The sequence below is a fragment of the Lepidochelys kempii genome, chromosome 9, assembly GCF_965140265.1.
Source record: "Lepidochelys kempii isolate rLepKem1 chromosome 9, rLepKem1.hap2, whole genome shotgun sequence".
Taxonomy (NCBI): Eukaryota; Metazoa; Chordata; order Testudines; family Cheloniidae; genus Lepidochelys; species Lepidochelys kempii.
The window spans coordinates 87,085,374-87,107,263 of record NC_133264.1 but is presented as its reverse complement, the minus strand read 5'-3'; the positions used below and the strand labels follow the sequence as shown (position 1 = coordinate 87,107,263).

The following is a 21,890-nucleotide window of genomic DNA, read 5'->3' as shown; positions in this document are numbered from 1 at the left end:
AAATTTGGAGGGTTCCAAATTTGGACTTGGATCTATACACCTGTCATAAATATAAAGGGAAGGGTAAACCCCTTTGAAATCCCTCCTGGCCAGGGGAAAGCTCCTCTCACCTGTAAAGGGTTAAGAAGCTAAAGGTAACCTCGCTGGCACCTGACCAAAATGACCAATGAGGAGACAAGATACTTTCAAAAGCTGGGAGGAGGGAGAGAAACAAAGGGTCTGTGTGTCTGTCTATATGCTGGTTTCTGCCAGAGATAGACCAGGAATGGAGTCTTAGAACTTTTAGTAAGTAATCTAGCTAGGTATGTGTTAGATTATGATTTCTTTAAAATGGCTGAGAAAAGAATTGTGCTGAATAGAATAACTATTTCTGTCTGTGTATCTTTTTTGTAACTTAAGGTTTTGCCTAGAGGGGTTCTCTATGTTTTTGAATCTAATTACCCTGTAAGATATCTACCATCCTGATTTTACAGGGGGGATTTCTTTATTTCTATTTACTTCTGTTTTTATTAAAAGTCTTCTTGTAAGAAACTGAATGCTTTTTCATTGTTCTCAGATCCAAGGGTTTGGGTCTGTGGTCAACTATGCAAATTGGTGAGGCTTTTTATCCAACATTTCCCAGGAAAGGGGGGGTGCAGGTGTTGGGAAGATTGTTCATTGTTCTTAAGATCCAAGGGTCTGGGTCTGTAGTCACCTAGGCAAATTGGTGAGGCTTTTTACCAAACCTTGTCCAGGAAGTGGGGTGCAAGGTTTTGGGAAGTATTTTGGTGGGAAAGACGCGTCCAAACAGCTCTTCCCTAGTAACCAGTATTAGTTTGGTGGTGGTAGCGGCCAATCCAAGGACGACGGGTGGAATATTTTGTACCTTGGGGAAGTTTTGACCTAAGCTGGTAAAGATAAGCTTAGGAGGTTTTTCATGCAGGTCCCCACATCTGTACCCTAGAGTTCAGAGTGGGGGAGGATCCTTGACAACACCAATCTGAATTACCAAGTTATCTCTTATCCCTATATTCAGCTACATCAAAGCACTGGATTTCAAGCATTCCTGAGCTGGAGTATCTGGATCCACGTCCACATTTTGTAGATCAGGCCCATTTCCACTTCAGGCTATGAAACAGTAATAGAAATATTAAAGGCTCATACAGTTACATACATCAGGTATGTTTTAACTTACAACATGATTGGCACAAATCTATAAATAGGTTTTGAGTGATGAGCAACTGCTTATTTTCCTAAAGAGGACTCAGTCTCTTGTATTTTATTGGCACCCACAGACACATTGGGGAATTTACTAAATGTACATGTTATTGATTTTTGCCATTGGTAATTTGCAGTTAGATATTCAAAAAGAGCTAGCAGATATCAACAAAGAAATGTAGCGTTGATGCGGCTTCCTAAGCAAGTGGTCATGAAACAGTAATATTATTTTTGAATACGAGAAATGGTGAATCCAGTGTCTAATCTGACATGTTTACTACTGTCAAATTGCTTGACAAAGGGCACCTATATGATACAACATAGCATGACATTTTACTGCAGTTCATATTTCAAGTCTGAATTTGTAGAAGTGATTCCTAAAAACCCCCTCAAATGCACTGTAAGTTGTAAATTCCTAGTACATTGTAAACAGGATTGTTGTTTACAGCTGTTTAGATCCGCTAAATGTCTGTGGATTTGCTTTCTCAGCTATAGCAGGAACTTACTGGTCATAACTCCCTGCCTTGTTCAATAACTTCCAGTAATTATCAGGAAGAAAATGCAATAAATTTATGTAATAGACTGCCCCTTTGCTATAATATACAATCAGAGGCGATCAATGCTTCTTACAATAAGGAGAAGAATTACAACTGTGTTTTATTTTATAGCTTTGGAAACCACCAGAGGGAGTAAAGTTAAACTCTAGTGGTCAAATTCCATAGCTGTAAAACATAGCCCAGGGCTGACATTTTACAAAGGAGCAACACAACAAGGGGTTGTGTACTACTTAGCAGACTGTCTTATTTGTTCACCCATCCAGCAAAATGCAAGGTCCCCATGAATTGGTGCTCATTCCCTTTATAGGCTTAGAAAACTGGAAAGCGATATGGTTATTTATTATATTCATCAAGGTTAACCTTTGGCAAAATAATTACAGAAAAGATGATGCAGAGAGCTGATAACAAAGTATCTACTTCTGTAGTTACCCACAATAGCTTGGGAATTTAGACAGCTATATTTATCATGGTATTAATATATAGTTTTATTATGACTTAAATCAAAGGGCATTTCTGAGGCCTGCCTAGTTATGCTTAAAGTATAATTACATGCTACATATCTTGGAAAGTAAATGAAAGCCTTTTCTTGGTTATTTGTTATAAATTTCTTCTTTGCCTGTGGCTATGTGAAGGCCAGGCCTCTAAAGTGTTTCAAGTATAGTGCACAGTGAATATAAAACAGTCCATTAATTGGGATAATAGGTCCCAGCATATAATTGCATTGCAAAGGTACTATGGATAGCTGCTGAGTGAAATGGTATTTATTCAAGGTTGTTAGTCACCCGTGGATAACTTTATTTGCCCACTGATGCTTAAATAAATGCATCAGCCATCAGTAAGAATATTTATGAAGAAATTTATAACAAAAATCATTATGTCTCAAATTATGAAAGGAAACAGTATATAAAAGTTACTGAAGAGTGATACAATAAAGACATGGCAGGCTGCAGTTTACTTGTTTGTATGTTAGTGGACAGTAAAACACTGTTGAAAGTCAAGGCAAGACAACGGGTTTACATGATTACAGCATTTACCGTTCATTAGGAAATAAATAAATACAACTATATATTTTTAAATGATTCTCCTTGCAATGTGCCACACACCACATTGTGCTTCTGCCATCTCTCAGATAGACACCCTCATCAAGAAACAATTTGTCAACATGATACAGAGTTGTGCCATTCCTAAAACTGCGCAAAGCAAAATAATGTCCATAAACAAACACTTGAAAGGAAACTTTTTTATTTTATTTAACCAAATGATTTCTGTTTTAAAATATTCATTGCCTCCCAACATCTAACACCTCACTCCTTTTTTGCCGTGTGTGTGTGTGTGTGTGTAAACAAAAGTTAGTTATTTAAATGAGGGGAAATGATTTTAAAAACATTTGTTTGACAGAGGAGCATGTGTTTTTCGGAAGGTGTTAATACGTTTATTTTATGCCACTCTTTTGTTGCTATTCCACATCTACCACAAGTCATTGCACCCTAATGGGTGTATATGTTACTTGGCATAGCATAAAGAAAAGGAGTACTTGTGGCACCTTAGAGACTAACCAATTTATTTGAGCATAAGCTTTCGTGAGCTACAGCTCACTTCATCGGATGCATACTGTGGAAACTGCAGCAGACTTTATATATACACAGAGAATATGAAACAATACCTCCTCCCACCCCACTGTCCTGCTGGTAATAGCTTATCTAAAGTGATCATCAGGTGGGCCATTTCCAGCACAAATCCAGGTTTTGGATACTAGTAATTTAGGCTTAAATAGAGACTGCGAGTGGCTAAGTCATTATGCAAGGTAGCCTGTGTCCTCTTGTTTTTTCCTACCCGCCCCCCCCGATGTTCTGGTTTAACTTGGATTTAAACTTGGAGAGTGGTCAGTTTGGATGAGCTATTACCAGCAGGAGAGTGAGTTTGTGTGTGTATGTGGGTGGGGGGATGTGAGAAAACCTGGATTTGTGCAGGAAATAGCCCAACTTGATTGTCATGCACATTGTGTAAAGAGTTGCACTTTGGATGGGCTATCACCAGCAGGAGAATGAATTTGTGTGGGGGGGTGGAGGGTGAGAAAACCTGGATTTGTGCTGGAAATGGCCCACCTGATGATCACTTTAGATAAGCTATTACCAGCAGGACAGTGGGGTGGGAGGAGGTATTGTTTCATATTCTCTGTGTATATATAAAGTCTGCTGCAGTTTCCACAGTATGCATCCGATGAAGTGAGCTGTAGCTCACGAAAGCTTATGCTCAAATAAATTGGTTAGTCTCTAAGGTGCCACAAGTACTCCTTTTCTTTTTGCGAATACAGACTAACACGGCTGCTACTCTGAAACTTGGCATAGCATAGGCGCCTAAATAAGGCAAACCAGACTACACACAGAACTCCCTTTGGCGTTGCCTGGAGTTTAGCACAAGCTTGCAAGCTGTTGTATGGCCCCAGTCTCCTTTTACTGCACACATTTCTATGTAATACTATAAACATGCCCTAAGACTAGTAGAGGGGAAAATGGCTATTAAGGGGCTGATTTGCAGATGTGCTGAGCATCCACAGCTCCTGTTAACTTCAAATGGACTTGGTAGTTGCTCAGTGTCTCTGAAAAACATGCCCTCAGTATTTATCCATGATCACATGTACCTTCTGCTTACAGCTAAATGCTTGTATAATGTACAAGTGATACAAGAGGCAAAAATATGACTTAGTTTACATATAACATAAATGTGTAAGGCCACAGCCAGAAGGGAATATGATGGGGGCATTCCCACTCTGTGGACCTCGTCCTAGCTACCAACTGCAGGTCTGCATAATTCAATGTGTATATTTATGACCAGTTACAAAACACAAAATCTATTTCTTTCTTTTCTTTCTATAAAGTGATTGGATCTTTACAAGTCAAAACACCCAAACTGTCAGTGTGATATAAGAATTTTGGTTGTTTCTTGAGAATTGTCACGGGTATTAACTGGAGAGCTCACTTATACGCAAGTCCGAAACACAGTATTCTATATAAAAGAAACACTTACTGTAATAGTGGTACTTCAAGATGTGATGCAGATGTGTATTCCACGTCGGTATGTGAGCACCCAGGGCACTGGAGCTGGAGATTTTTGCCTAGCAGTACCGGGGGGGTGGGGGAGAGGAGGGAGGGAGTGCTTGCACCTCATGGCCATATTCCCTCCCCCAACCCAGCAATATGAGGCAGTGCTGCCCTGACCACCATCAATTCCTTCGCATTGAATGCCTTGAGACTAGACTCCAATGCAGAGGAGACGGAAGTTGGGTCATGGAATACATATCTGCATCACATCTCGAAGAACCATGGTTAAAGTAAGTAGCCATTTCTTCTTCTTCAAGTAGATTCAGCCACTTAGGTGACTCACAAGCAGTATTGATGGGAGATGGGGCTCAGACTCTATATAAATAAGGACTACAGGACCATCTTCCCAAAGTTTGCATTTTCTCTGGACACCTCGGTAATAGCACAATGGTTCGTAATCCTGTGTATCAACAACCATTTGGCAGCCCTGCAAATGTCCAATATTGAGACATCAATTAAAACTGCCATTGTCGCAGCTTGTTCTCTCATAGAATGGACTCACACCCATTGAGGGGGCATAGGTGAAGCTGTTTCGTATGTAGTTGTGATGCAGGCTATTAACCACTTAGAGAGAGTCTGTGAGAAGATTGCCTGTCCCTTCATATGATCTGCATATGAAAACACAGATGAAGGGCTTAGTCCTGTCAGGCAGAAGGTTAGACATCATCCAATGTCTAATGTGTGAAGACACTGCTCCTCAAGGGGTGAAAGCAGCTTAGGAAAATAACACATGCAAATACCCTGCCTGGTTCAAACGAAACTGAGAGACCACTTTAGACACAAATTTTGGGAGGAACTGCTGCAGACTGTGGAAATGGTACAGCCCGCACCAAGTACTCCTCAATCGACTTCAGTGCTCTGTCGGTACCAAAGTCAGCAGTGGTACAAAGCCACACTGGTGCTGAGGAGGAGGATGGGGAGTGCTGCCACGGTAACATCGGTGGTACAGAATGCAGCAGTGCCAAGAGTTTCCTGCTGCTGAGGAGATCCGTTGTGCCAGTCCTGGCACTGGGCTCACTTCCACAGTCTCTGGCAAGGGAACATCAGGACGTGGTGCCAATAGACTCGAAGGATCATCGACTTGGCCAGGCAGTGAGGCTGTGGATGGCAAAGACCTGACTCAAATCAGAGCTTGGGATGGAAAGGCATTGGAGGTTTGCTGCTGCCTCATGTGCCACTGACGTGGACATAGCTGGTGCCAGAATTGCCCTTGTCAGCATTGGACTTAACAGATACCCTGGGGCAAGAACAGGAGTTGATAGTATGGGGTCTCTCGGCATCGCTATGCGGTACTGAGGAGCAGTTGGAAGGACCTGCTCCATTCCATATGATGGCAGCAGCCGTACCTTTTCTTGAAGAGGAAGCGTCTCCACAAGGCCTGGAGTGGTCATGATTGGTCTTTTGAGAACTTTTGTTTGGTGCACTCAGAAGAAAGTGCCTTCTGCGTCTCTTTGGAGAGGTGGCGGCGGTTGCATAGCATGAGCCAGCACCACTCAGTGAGGTTGAGGGTGACCTCCGATTCGACTTTGATACCTCCTGGCCTGTTTGAGCAGGTGCTGCTTCAGGCGAAGGTCTCTAGCCACTCAGTCTGTTTTGTGATGGTTTACATATCAACCATTGGTCTTTGATGTGGGCCTCACCTAAGAAGAGTAAGCACCTTGTGTGAAGGTCATTGTTGGGGATAGCCCCCTCCATATGACGGACAATATTTGAACCCTGGTGAGGGCATCTCCAGGAAAAAAACAGTTAACTAAGCTAACTAATACTAACACTAAGTGTATTAACTAACTATATACAATCAGTTTAGAGGATTTTGAGGAATTGTGAGGTTAAGAACCACACAGAGCTCTGACTCCAGCCACAGGAGGTAAGAAGAAACTGAGGAGGTTGCGATGGTGCTGCCCCATATAGCCGGGAGAGAGGCTCTGACCACAAGGCATGAGTGCTGCCCCCCTTACAGATATTGAAGAAAAAATTCTCCAGCTCTCGTGCCCTGGGCATCTACAGCATCAACTGAAAGAACATGGACTGTTTCTTTGCAAAAATGAGTCAACAGAGATGAATAATTAAACAAAACTTCCAGGTATATTTTCTAAAGAATGCAGAGATTATCTATTCACAGAGTTTAGTGGGGAATAAATATTTTGGCAAGAAGGACCCCTGCAACCCTACTGAATGCCTATAATTAGACATAACAAATGTGATATACCAAAGTAAATGTCACTATACTTTGCCTGGAACTAAGATACTTGGCCTACCTGCCCATAAGTATTTTGCCCACTACACATCTATTCCACCCAAAGGAATTTAGATCAGACTTTAGAGCTAGATTAGGTGGGCAAAATCCCATCTGCCTACATGTCTATAAGCACTGCTATGAGGGAAATGGTTTGATGGTAACTCTGCCATCCCTATGCTATTTACTTTAAAAAAATTTAAGTTAAAAAAACAGCTAGAAGAGGATTAAAAACACTTCTATAGAAACAAATCAACCACTGGATCAAACAATCCAAACTAGGGAAAAAGCAGGGGAAATTCCGCCCTGATCCTCATAAAGGGTTATCAGCTATTTCCAACAGAAAAATGATCAACGGAATCTGACCCTGCATACCTTTATGCATGCCATTACCTTTAGAGATGAGTTGTGCCACTGAGTTTAGTGGGACAACTCACATACATCAAGTTAAGTATGTGCATAATTATTTGTAGGATGAGAGCCTTAATCAGCAAGTTCTCTTCCTCAGGTTTCATTTTTGAGGATTTCAGGGAGACATTTACAACAAAAACATCAAATAAATTAATATGACCAGACAATAAATAGAGAGACTGCCCAATTGTCTCCCAAAGACATTCTCATCCCTCTGTCTCTCAAGCAGTAACGTGTAGCCCTTCCACTGAATACCTATACAACTGGAGGCTGAGCTGGGCTTACCCAGGTTTTCATCATAGACCAGAGTGTTACCCTTCACCTTGTTATACATTTCTCAGTGGTCTTCTACTTTATCAGCTTAAATGTATTCCCAATAATTTAGATACTTGCTTTCAAATTAGAGGACCAAAGCTGGGAAATTTGGCCTAACAGTCACTTTATACAGTGATGATACAATAGGTTTGTACTTATATTAGATGTCCATAGGGATAATTTAGTCTTCTTTATTGCTGCTACATGCTAGTCTGGGAATTTTAATGCTGGCTCTAACAATAAATACACACAGTTCTGCTTTCTCTTCCCTATTAACTAATTCAATTTTTATTTAAAACAATGCTTAATTTGTGGGATATTCCTATTCAAGAGCATCACTTAACAATTGTATCCATTACATTTCATATTCTACTTCTCAGCCCATGCACCCAGTCTACCAAGATTACACTGTAAACCCCTACATTCTTCTGCAGGCTAACCACTCTCCCTACTTGAGTATCTTCTGCAATATTTATTATCCTACATGTTGTAACTTTACCTAAATCAATAATTAAAACGTTAAAGAGTAATGGTTCCAATACAGAAAACTAAAGGACTCTACTACTCATCGGATTCCAAAGAACAAAGAACTTCTACAAGAATCTGTTATGTGAAACTTTAGCAAAAGCTTTCTTAAAATCTGGATACATTAAATATCAAATTTTTCCTTTATGAAGATCGAATGTTATTTTATTTTACAAATAATCACATTTGCATGACATGATTTACTCTTTCACAAATCCTTGCTGACTCATACCTTTTAAGTTGTAATTTTCCAAAAGCATCCTTATGCCATCCAAAACCATAATTTCTCTCTCTTTTTTTTTTGCTAGCATACTGTAAAATGTTATATTTACAGGTCTAATTTTTAACTTCTTTCTTATAACCTTTCTTTTTAACAACTGTAACTAAAGTCACTGATTTCCAGCTACTTGGTACTCTTGCATCAAAAGATGTTTTAAAAATCATAATGGCACAGCTATTTTATTGTTAAAATCCTATATGAAGTATAGATTTAACTCATCCCTGCCCAGTGCTTTAACTAACTTTATTCTTAATACTTATGAGTTTCAATACTCCAGTATATCCTCATGAATATGCTGTTGTATTGGCAATGCTGTACAAAATTAATGCTGGGATTTGCCTTTGATCACTACAGGAATCATCATGGAAAACACCATTTATTAATACAGTTATCATGACTATTACTTTGTTTTTGGTAGAGCCCACAATGTACTAGGTGCTGCAGAAACATAAAAGAAAATACGGTTCCAGCTCTGAAGATCTTGCATTCTACAAACCATTCCCTGGCAGTGAAGACATGACAAAATATAGGAAAGTATGGCAATAACTCAGATATCTCAAGATGGTATATTTTGGTAAGTTACACCTTTTTATCACTGAGAACTGTACATGGAAAAACAAATTGCTTACTGTTTGTTGAGGTTAATGTATACTTTCAGCTACAACTGACCATTGGCACAACTACTTCTGGATGTTTCCCTAAACATCTGTTTAAGTCTGAATTTCTATTCTTAAACCATGATTTAACTCACATGTTTATGATTTGCTGCAAAACTTACCTGTTTTCAAAATTCATTTGGCCCTCTGAAAGTCAAGCTACACAGCGAGTAAGTTTGACATACACACTATGAAGATAGGGGAGAACTGGTCTTTATATATTTGGAAGTTAGAAAGAATTCTTTCTTTTCTTTAAAAAAGAATCATTTTCCTTGTTTTTCTCCATTTTCCCCTCAACATCATGCTACAACGCTGCCTGTCAAACAGCTAAACAAAAAACAATATGGCTCTCTTACTGTTATGAATACAAAGGGAGACATTTCATCAGGAAAAAGAAACCAGGGCAGTTTATATATATTTTTTCTCTCCCCATTATGGTTAGTTTCTTCGAAATGATGGATACCACATACGGTGCACTCATCTTTTCAATAGGAAGAGTAAGAGTGTCTTATCATAAAATCATTCATAAAAATATTTTGTGCATGGGAAAAAAGTGAAGATAAAGGTTAAAAGCTTTTCTAATTTACTAGTCTAATTTAGTGTACAGCTTATTTGTCTAAAAACTTGGTCCAAAATTTTTAATGGAAGCCAAAACTCAGACATGTGGGTACTAGATACTTAATGGTTTCAGTGTTAAAACAAAAATATACATACAGTATTTGGGGTTTGAGAGCCAACTACATTTAAATGGTGATTTGAAGAGTTACTCTGAAGTTCCATGGTTAATGATGATTAAAAAAAACCGCAAAACCAAAACCACTTTCCCTGTGAATCCACATTATAGTAGTATATCATCCTTTCTATAAAGGATATTTTCAAACATTTAAATCTAAATCTCAATACATAATTATGATTAGTATTATTCATCTTTCATATTAAGGTAACTTCTAGGGACCACAGTTATGACTGGGATCCCATCATGCTGGGAATTGTACATAAACACAGGAAGGCATGGGCCCCGACCCCAAAGAGTTTACAATCCAATTTAAGACTCGGTAAAATAAGTGATGATTGCAAATAATCTACAGGAAAAGATAAAAACAAACTTAATAAATTTACGAACTCATTCTTAGAAATCATGCCTGACTTCTATCCTATGAACAGACAGCCTCATTGGTCTATATGTGTAAGTGAACGTGTAACAGACTGAGTTACTGACACCCCTTACCTCTTTGGAGGACTAAGAGAAAGTATGACTATACCTCCTTCTGGCTTTTCAGTACGTTTTTTATTTTTTAAAACCCCCTCCACTTTTTGCAAGTATACATCTGCAAGACTCATCAGTAACTGACCTCAACATGTGTTGGGCAAATCACGCCAGCAACAAAAAACTTCCGTCAAAGTTTCGGGTGTGTCCAATTGGAGCGTTTACCCATTTGTTTACAATTTTCACATTCAGTGTTCTATGACAGAGTTTCGCTCTTGATAATGCAAGTCCTCTTCATACCACTTGAGACCTGATAGCTACAGAAAAAGCCTTTATTCTCTGGGGCATTTAGTTAAATATGTACCCTAACAGACCGTACAGAATCCAATAAATACATGTGCCATATTTTCAACTCTCTTCGTGTCGTTGGGGTTGCCACTGTGTAAATGAGGAATAATTTGGTCCAAAATGTTTAATTTTCATACCAAAAATAGTAAAATTCAAGAAAAGATTCAGTGCAAACTAATATGTCTGCTACTATACTACTTCTCCCTGTCCTGCGCCAAGGATCATCGTCAAGGCTTATTGCAAGTACAAAAGGTATATATACTGATTCTGACTCATACAGATGTTCATACATAATTCCCACTGGCATGAAAGGGAGTTACTTGCATTAATACATCCAACAAGACGGCAATATTCCTATGTCTATCTCTTTCTTGGATCCAACAAAGCTATGCATTAAAATCAATGAATATAATACATTTCAATTTGAAAATCAATTACAGTGAGGAATTTCAACTTGTGGTTTGTGACCCGCATGGGGGTCAGGACAACCCTGCACTTCCCATATTGCTCAATGCCATGGGGGTCTGGGATAGATGGGAAGGTGTCCCTTATATGAAAAGGTTTAAAACCCAACTCTAGGGTACGTATAGGTGAATATAAAGGTACCTCAATGTATTCGATTCAGAAACTTCTCTTCACTTAAAGATGATTAACAATCATTCAGAACATCTTCAGGAAGTCAATGGCATCTCTCTTGAGGGACCCTGCAAATAATAAAATTATGTTTGTGATCTTGGGATTGAATGGGTTTTATTCCTTAATATATATTTAATGTCATTTGATAATTGAGCACTTGTTGATTTCACCAGTAATGATGGACTCAAAGTATCCTTGTGATTTCTTTCATATTTCGTAAGACAAACTAAAAAAGTATTATTGTTACAGGCAAGTCTGGATGCATACTTGCCTGTATCGCATGAAATCACAAAGGAATTCCACTAAAGGGAACTAGCAGAGGGAACTAATACAGATTAATCACACATCAGTAGAAGGTAGTAGCACACAAAGGCACATCCTACAGCATAAACATCAGTGCTCAGGTTAATGTACCACATAAATCAAGCAGCTTTATTTAGAAGTAACAGACGTGTAAGTCAACAGGATTCCAGATCATGCCAAGAGAGAGACAGACAGACAGGACTCTCCTTCTCTCAAAAGAAGCAACAAGACGTAAAGTCAAGGGGTCCAATAGCTGTTGTAACATATTCATGGCATAAAGGGACTACTAAGGGTACAGAACTGGCCTCCAGGGAACATCCCATGTAATTCTCAGATGGTGCAGAGAATGGAGAGGGCACGGCTGGTGTGCATTGCACTAAGACTATTCTCTGCCTGCGTAAAGCAGTAAGAGGGCCGTTGCAGCCAGAGCATAAATTAGAGCACCCTAAATCTGTATAGAGGCCTGGAATGTCTGAGAACACAAAGAACATACAGACTGCTTTAAGCCACCTTTCTGTATCCCTCCACAGATGAATGAAGTAGCAGATAATTGGGGTCAAGAACTTTAGCTACACATACAGAAAGAGTTCAAAAGGCAGAAACAGAATTTAAAGTCAAGAACTTTAGCACAAACCTCCAGGAAACCTTGTTCCTTACAATAATCATCTTCCTTATGACTATCTGTTCTTTTGTTATGGATAGTACTCTACTGAGTTTCAAATAGGGAAGTGTGTGAAATTGACTTCTAATCTTTGGATGTGTGAAGTGACCCATTTTTTCAGGATAATTACATACAACTAAGTTGGTGTAACAGAGAGCACAACAGAGATGGTGAACAGTGCATTACATCTCAGTATCCTACTCTGAGCATAATATGAAAGCCTATTTTAAGGAACAGTGTAAGAGTCATGAAAGGAATAACAGATTTTTCTAGTAGGAATATTTTCTAGTAGGAATGCAAGCAAGCAATGGAATCCCTGTTCACTTTCTCTAGTTTAAATGTTTAACTGTACAATTGTACCTCCTAGATTAAAGAATGCCATGAATTTGTTTAAATTCTACAAATGGAGTATCTACCTACTGTCCCTCTTATGAGTTTAGGCTAGAAATAAATCTATATAATACACTCTAGAAGAAGTCAGTAAAACATGTATACACAAGCCAGTAGAGAAGTAACTTTGATGAGGATTGATGGAAGGAAGCTTGTTTTCCATATAGATAAAAAGAAAGGGAATGAAGGGTTCGACCCTGCCCTCAGATACATGGGCATGATGTAAACACGATACAGGACTTTAACAAAGAAAATTAATGTTTTATTTCTGGGTTTTGTGTTTTGTAAGAAAAAACTCAAGATATTCAGAATTTTCAAGTTAAGTAGGAGTATTGAGCTCTAACTTTGAAGGCTCTTACAAAAATCAGTGTATTGACAGGAGTAAAAACAGCTCTCTCTGCATAGCAGGTAAAGTCACAAGTCATCAACAGTCAGGCCAAAAAAGCAAAAAGAGAGTTGGATCTGGAAAGGTATTAGTAGAAAAAACAGTGCCTCTTCAATCCATGAATAACTCCAATGAGATTTTTATCAATGGTGGAAAGTACAGACCAGAATTCTGTCCACTGGTAGGACAGTAGAATTTTCAAAAGCGCTCAGTGTTGGCCTTACTCTCCTTCCACTGACATATTAGTGGGGAAAGAGTGCAGAGCACTTGTGAAAATCTCACTCAGAACTGACAGTGTTACTGTAGGAAAAAAAAGTGATAGCTCAGAACTATGTGGTTGAAACCCAGGTATAACTTAGGCCCAATATTTCCTTTAGGGAAGTAATACATATTTTATATACATCTGTCAAATATCAGAATTATAAGGATGAACCAAACATTGCAAGGTTCTTCTGTGAAGACATTTTTCCTCTGTAATATTTAGCATGACAATCTAAAATAGAATTTGACACTCTGCTTCTATTAGACAGGTATAACCATTGACCCAAGAAAAACTAAAAGATCAAAATAGTAAATTCCAGTCTAAAATAAGGGCAGAAAATTATGCATTTCTGTTCCGTTACATATAATTAAATGAAAAGAGGTTCATTTTGTTTTGTTGTTTTAATAAAAGAGAAACAAACATGATTCTGACATAAATGATGGTAAATAATTTACTATAAATATTTTTCAGTTGTCATAGGAAACACTTTGGGGCTTGATTCTGTTCTCGTTTGCCCCACTGTAACTCCACTGAGTCAATGAAGTTACTCCTAATTTACAGGTTTCAGAGTAGCAGCCGTGTTAGTCTGTATTCGGAAAAAGAAAAGGAGTACTTGTGGCACCTTAGAGACTATTAAAATTAGTATCCTTTTTCTTTTGTAGAGAAGGAAAGTGTGTGTCTCTAAGGTGCCACAAGTACTCCTTTTCTTTTTCCTAATTTACACTGGCAAGATCAGAATCAAGCCCTATATTACTACTGACAGGGGTAAAACAGACTGTATTGATTGCTTACAGTTTTCAGCTTGTATGCCTATATATTACAGGGCCAGATTCTGACCTCAAATACATCCCATTCATGCTCATTATCTTGAATGGGAATGCATACAATTCAAATAAGGGCAGAATTTGGACCACAATTATTTACAGGTATTTATATGGCCCTCATTAGCACAGCATCTGTGCACCTGTGAGATAAGGAAGTATTATATCCCTGTTTTATGGATGAGGAACTGAGGCACAGTATGGCCACGTGGCTTGGCTAAGCTCATACAAGTCTGTGGCAGACAAGCCCCTTGAGAGAAATCTGGGGCCCCAGTACATTGCTTCCTGGGCCCCCACCTCTTCCCAGTTCACTCCAATTTCACCCCAGTTACAGACATTTTGCCCTGCCCTTGAGCTTGAGGACCTAGCACAACTGTTCTCCCACCTTGTCAGCCTCAGTGGCTGAACAGGGACTTGAACCCAAATCTCTTATGTCCTAAACTAGCACCCTAATCACTTGGAAAGCCTTCCTCTATCACTCAGATTAAAAAACCCAAGTGTAGATAGAACAGGGACTAGGTCAAACAAGCTTAAGGAAACTGAGGGAGGCAACAATTGCATCAATCAGAAAGTCATGTGTAAATTGACAGCTTGAAACCTTGAACAGTTATTCTTACTGAAGAACAAACCATGTGGCACATGATGTTGACTGAAGAAGCTGTGAGAATATCATGCACCTCTGCTTGAACCCAAAAGGAGCATGTTTTTACTTTTGAAGTTGCGAGGCTAATTCCTGCTTGAATTACTCATGGGAAGCTTCCCAGCAAAGACTTCTCACATGACTAAGGTGCATAGAATCTGGCTCATTACCCTATTAAGCCATTCCTAATTCACCGTTTTTGAGAATGTACTACCCCGGGAATTGTGAGACAATGGCTTTCTCCCCAGCCTGGGGAATTAAAAGCCACACCAAACGAGTCTTTGGCCCTTGGTTCTGGGCTCCACTTATTGCCCAAATGAGCATAAACTCATAAACAGAAAACCCTAGATGGGGTTTTCGACTCAGCCAAAATATCCAAGGCCTCTCACCTGGAATCTTCCTTCCTCAGGGACTACTGAAGGAAACTGTCACTATTTGAATAATTCGCTGGCTTTTATAATCACTTATTTTCCTCCCACCTGGGTCTGACAATTGATGATAGCTGGCTGGCCAGAGGCATCTGGCCCTTAATGCAGCAGGCCACCCTGTTACAGGAATGTGTATCAAAGCCTGCTGTCCAAGTGAATATGGTGCACACCAGTAAACCATCATAGAAATGGTTCAAAACTACAACTTTTGGGTCTAGTTTTCTAACCCTTCATTGTTCAAAGGTGACTGGGGTTGGGCCCATGTTGAGTTTTAAAACTATGACTGTCTTCTGTGGAATCCAGTCACAAATACAGAACTGCCAGTGAGTTTCTATTATACTTCTGGATGAGAGGGGATAAAAAGACTTTAAAAAACCAAGAAAACAATCCTTGTCTTGAGAACAAGGATAAAATGCTTTTTACAGTTCATGCCTTTAGAACAAGATGTTTCTCCGGAAAGAAAAGTTTTATTGCTTTTTTCCAGAGGTGATAACTCAAAAGCTTCATAAAATTGTTGATATTATTCAAATAAATCAAATAATATATCAGTTCAACAGCAAGTCACCCTGGGACAGGTTGACACCTCCTACACATAAAATTGCAAGAAAGTGCCAAGGGGATTTCCACGGCAGAGTTTTTTTCCGAAGACTCTCCTCCACTGGTTGATAGGGTGTGAAAGCTCCCAGCCCCATAAATCCAGGGGATTCACATCAAAGAAAGCCACAAAGTCTGTACAGGAAGCGGACATGGCCATGAGTGCAAGGGACGGGGTAGATGACCTCTTGAGGTCCCTCCCAGTTCTACGATGCTATCATTCTACAGGAAGAGCAGTCCTGCTTGCCTCCCCCAGCTCTCCTGGAAACACGCTGCTATTGTTTGAATGACTTGCAGGTGCTCAGTAACAGCAGTAGAGAGAATGCTGAAGGAGTTAATGTTGCTGCAAGTGGCATTGACTCATGACAGGATTTCTTCATGGAAATCCCGAGGCTGAGCAGAGAAATGTGCCATGGGAGTCGCCGAGTTGCTGCTCCCGTTCCCTCACCACCCTGACTGGTTCAAATAAATCTGGAGCAAAATCATTAGCCTGGATTTCCATTTGCAAAGTCCAAGATTTGGGATGTGGTCTTCTCTCAATCAGCCTTCTTAAACTGCTCTGCCATGCCAGATGAGGGAGGGAGATCTTGGTTCCACAGAATGGGCACTAATAGCAAATGTATCCAGAACAAGACTGCTGCGCATAATTTTCCCAAAGGGCTCAGGTTATCTACAGAGCTTTCAGCCAGTATCAGGCAGCTTGTGTACCTGCTTGAGGCAGTACAGGATACATGAGCAGTAAAAAATCCAATTATGTCAACCTGTCCTTAGTGGATGTGGCTCTCACACAGGATCTGGCTGCAGGTTTGGCAGCATTGATTGAATTAACTCTGCCTCCCATCAGAATACCACTGGGACTACCATGCAGAGCATCCACTGAGGGGCTCCTGTAAGACTACAGGAAAAGGGTGATATCATCCAGGAGGTCACATACCCATCTTCCTTTTACTCCCCAAGAGGAAGTTCCACCCATGTTTGTCCCCCCTCAATTCCCGTAAGCAAATCCATGACAATGGAAACTCTCCATCAATTCAGATAAACATTCAAAACATTTTCATTCAAAACAACTTTTTACTATTGCAGTGCATGTAATTAAAAATCTTTTATTAGTCACATTTATTAGCCAATATCATGTATATACCATAAGTTCTGTTTGAGTCAGGAGTTATTATCCTATAGAATTCTAAGATATATTCGCTGATGCTGTTCTTCTCTTATTTCAGATACATTTTCTGAACCCAACAAGCAAAGATACAGATCTTGATAGCTAAAGAAAATTCAAGGATGCTACCCTGTTTTGCTGTATTTTTTTTCTCCTCGAGAGTTTTATTTGTGTGCTCTCTCAAAAATCCATCTACATGGATGAACAAAACTTGACATTTATATAATTAAGCAAATATGTTATGTTGTCAGGCAACAACACATCCCTGATAATTATGAATGTATAATCATACCTTTGTTCATGTACCTAAAGGTACATGGGATATATAAGTGGGCCCAGATCCTTGGATCTAGTCGAGGAGTGCATGGCACAACTTAGGAGGGGGGAATACAATAATGTCTTTAAGCTCCCTTGATCCTGGGCCATCTGTGAATTAGGCCAGGCTGTTGGTTGAAATCAAAGCAATGTGAGAGGCCCTCCATTGATGCAGGCTACCAATAGCCCAATAAAATAGTTGGGAATTATCAAGCGGCAGTGAAGTTCCAGCCACTTCCCTATACTGGCTACCAGTCGATGGTGATGTAGAACCAATACCCACTACAATAGGTTATGCTACTGTCGCCAGAAATGCTGATGTGTGAGCTACTCTTCACTGGCAATGCAACATGAAGTCATCACAGCACACATCAGAATCATGGCCAGAATATTTAAGAGCATGTTTATAATATTAACATATCTATATTATCTGATTTATACTGATAGATCTGTATATAAAAACACAATATATAGTGTATTTTCCAAGAAATACTGTAATACTCTGGTTTAAGTAATACAATAATTACACCAACACAAACTATGTTAATAGAACATTATTAAGGTCACAAAGTCAAGTAGTCAAAAGTTAGGAAATGCTAGAATTAATGCTGCCTGAATAGTCTTAGTTTGGCTTCCTAGTGTACTTTGATAGACTCTTTAAATACTGGATCATATCCTGTTTTTTCATCGGACCTCTCATTTATTCAGTTTACACAATGGACCGTGCTCACTTAATGAGCGGGTATTTAGTATTTTGTTTTATCCTCATTGCTCAATGTGGCCTCGTGGCTAATTTACTGCATAATATTGTTAGTTAATACATATATTTTAGGCTTAGTATACACTACATTAATAGACATTATGTGCATGGTATTAATGATATATAATATATATGATTATATATATCATTCTATATAGTTATACATATATATATAGTTGTTATATATATAGTTACATATATATATATAATATTCATTTACATTAACTGAATATATTTAACCCAGAATTTTGTTCACTCACGTCAAGCATCCAACAACACTTCTCAAAGTAGAAGTTATCTTTAGCATTAGAAAATAGGAAACTTATCAAAGCGAAGATGCATGAATATTTTGTATGAAGTACAGTTAGGGAATACATGTTCCCATTGGCTCCCAAGTCCTAATCTCCCTCCGTGTGCTCCTTAACCAATATTAGTATCTCACTAACCCATCCAGCTTCTTGTCCCAGCTAGTTCCAGTTTTCTCCCCACATCCTGACTCCTTGTCAGATCTCCCCTCCTCTGCCACATGGAAAATTTCATCTCATATGCATGAAAAGCATATTATAGCATAACATTATGCACTCTAAGCTGCTATTTTTCATACTTCTTTAGGATTTTAGCCATGTGACTTTCACTGAAGTTACTGGGAGCTCTGTGATTAAATCCTGGTGAAAGTCTTTGAAAACATAGAGCTAAGCATTTTATTCTGTCATTTGTGTTTATGCATATATATCCTTTGGTTCTCAGTGGATCTTTGTGTTAGAATAAGTATGTACTCTACACATTATTCTGATCTTTTAATGTCAAAAATTCACAGGCAAAATCTGATTTGCAGATGGCATTTGAGCAGATGCATAAAAGGCAGGGTATTTCAAATGTGATCATGGAGATTAACTTTTATATAACCACATAAGATGAAGGGCCAAATTTCACACTCAAACAGCAGTTTAAACCAAGGTGTGACTTCACTAGAGTTAGGGAGGATTTATGTTGGTATAAGTGGGTGTGGAATGCCACCCAAATGTTTGCAATACCTTATGTAGGGGAGGAGAACCACACGTAGAGCAAATTCAATTTTATTTTATTTCTTATATGCATTCTTATATTACTCTTAGGCTGTGTAGAATGAGTTACCATCCATGAAGGACTGAATCCAGTCATGTTGAATATATATGTGTGATGATGTCAGCAATATGTACTATGGACACTATCCAGAAACATGATAAAAAATTTCACTATAGAAAAGGAAATCAAACAAGGCCACTCTCAGAGCTCTAGTTACTCACTACTAATATTTTAGTTCAGTCAGGGTTGGCACACTGCATTTATGCCTTCCTGTCACATCATGGACTGAGGAGAGTAACATCGTAGACAGTCCAGAACACTTCGACTTGCCTTAACACTTAAAAAAAGTTAAAAATTGGCTAAGAACAATTAGTGTATTGTTTATATTTCTGAAAGAAGCAGAAAAAAAAACCCTGAGGAAAAATGATTGATATCATCCCCCATGACAGCACCTATGTCCCTTAAAGTGCGTGTGTGTGTGTGTGTGTGTGGGGGAGCTAGAAGTAATAGGAGGAAATGAGAGGGAGGAGAGAGACCTCTAGAGGAATTCTGACTAAGAATTGGCTGATTGGAGGAGAATGCATGTTGACATTGATTGAACTAAAATAAAGTCATGGATGATTGTGGCCTGGGGAAGATGACTAGGTTTAGGAACTAACATCCTCCAGATCATTCACTCCACCTTGTACCTTGTTTACTGTTTGAGTACTGAATAGGAGTTTTGCTACTGATTTCAAGTAGAATGAGAGCTAGCCTTTCAAAATGGACCCCCAAAAGAACCATTATACAGACCTGGATTTGTATCTAAAATTTGTGGCTTGAGCCCATCTCCATTTCTATTACTAGAATTGTTTTAAAGTTAGAAGATATAATTTATGAAATTCAGGGCCCAATTCTGATCTCACTTACACCAGGTATATTCCAGCATAACTGCACTGATTTAAAGTGGAGTTATTCCTGATGTGCACCGGTGTAAATGAAAGCAGAATCAGACCTTCAGTCTTCAAGCACTGAATGAATTTACACAACAGCCTTGACCTCTGAGTTACTGAAGAATCCTACTCTATATCATTGGATAGATCTGCTGTTTCTGGAATAACTTTCTTTTAACATTTTCTTTATGCAGCAACCTGTCAAAGTTTGCATAGGCTCTCTTTTAAACAACTGCATTAATGCAAATGTTTTTGAGAAGACCATTTAGAAATAGTAAAAGCAAGTCTTTTACTGCTTTTATGCAATCTACCTTTACTGTAAGAATTTTTGAGTAAATGAGAAGTTGAATCTTTCAGAAGAACTTGTATGTACGTAAAGAGATATTAATTAATTTCACAAATATCAACACAACTGAAGAGGAATTTTGAAATAAGAAAGTTTCCTGTGAAAACTGCTTAATTAATTGGGACCATATTATGAGGGAGTTGTGCTTGTACAAGCCTTTGACTTCATTGGGTTGCACAGATGAAGAATTTTGTCCATTGAAAGGACAAAAGATAAACAACATATCTATCCATTATCCACCTGGCCATTTTTCAAAATCTCTTGTATGTTTTTTTTTTCTATTCAATGGACAAAATCTGAGATTTTCACATGCAAAGTAGCTAAATTATTTTCTATGATTATTTTAATACCAATATTAATGCACATGAATGTAAGCTATTTAACTGAAAGAACAGTACATTGACTGAAGTAATTCTTTTTCTCTTCACTTTATATTATTATTTTTGTCTTTTGCTATAGGAAAGACATCATCAAGAAAAGTCCACTCTCCTGATAGGTTAGCGAATATGCTCAAACAATAAATAATAAATAAGTAGTATTTATATAGCACTTTATGTTTTTCAAAGTGCTGAACAAATATTAAATATTCAATCCTTCCTATACCCCTATGACAGAAGCAAGCAAAGATTATTAAGGAAACCAAGAGACAGAGAGATTATGTTATTTGTCAAAAAACAAATCAGGAATGGAGTTAGGATTGGTCCTCAAAAGTTCTTAAGCCTAAGGTTTGTAGTCTGTCCACTAGATCACATTGTTTCTCATTCTCCTGGGTCATTGTGCTTCTCACCTTCCATTGGTCCTCTTCTTCCAGCAAGCACTTAGGAGTTAATACCATTAGCCTCAGTGCACCTTGAAGCAATGCTGACTCTCCTCTTTCACTTCCAGGTTATTAATAATAAACCACTTTCGTGTGTGGCACCCATGTGAGCCACTACGCTCTTTGTTCTTACCTGCCCTACAGCTTCACTCCCCCCTCCATTTCCCTTTCACATCTTTCCCTAAAAGTCCCTTCTTCTCCCGCATTTCCGCCATGGGAATTATCTTTTAAAATTGTTTCTCTCTTTTTTCCTGTTCTGCCTATATCTAAACAACATATTTACAGTATCGCCAGCCTCCTGATATAGCATTACCTCAATATGTAGCTATTCCATTTATTTACCATCACTTTCCTTTCCCTTTGTAAGTTTTCTTCTATTTAATGCAATTATACTTTCCCCAAACTATAAAGCCATTAAGCACTGTTTTCCTATTTTCTATTTCTTATTAATAATTTTCAAAAATACAGCTATCCATAACTAACATTCTGCTGCAGGATTTGTTTAGTTCTCCATAAATGTCTATATACTGAGGGATATTT

At 38.6% G+C, this 21,890-nt stretch overlaps 1 protein-coding gene across 16 annotated transcripts in view; it reads right to left on the bottom strand.

Moving 5' to 3' along the window:
• The window catches only part of TENM1 (teneurin transmembrane protein 1), a 1,403,901-nt gene that overhangs the window by 593,606 nt on the left and 788,405 nt on the right, over positions 1 to 21,890 (bottom strand). For all 16 annotated transcript variants that reach the window (XM_073361279.1, XM_073361281.1, XM_073361273.1 and 13 more), the window contains one exon: positions 11,440 to 11,537. The gene's annotated coding sequence lies outside the window, so the exon portion shown is untranslated. The remainder of the gene's footprint in view (positions 1 to 11,439; positions 11,538 to 21,890) is intronic.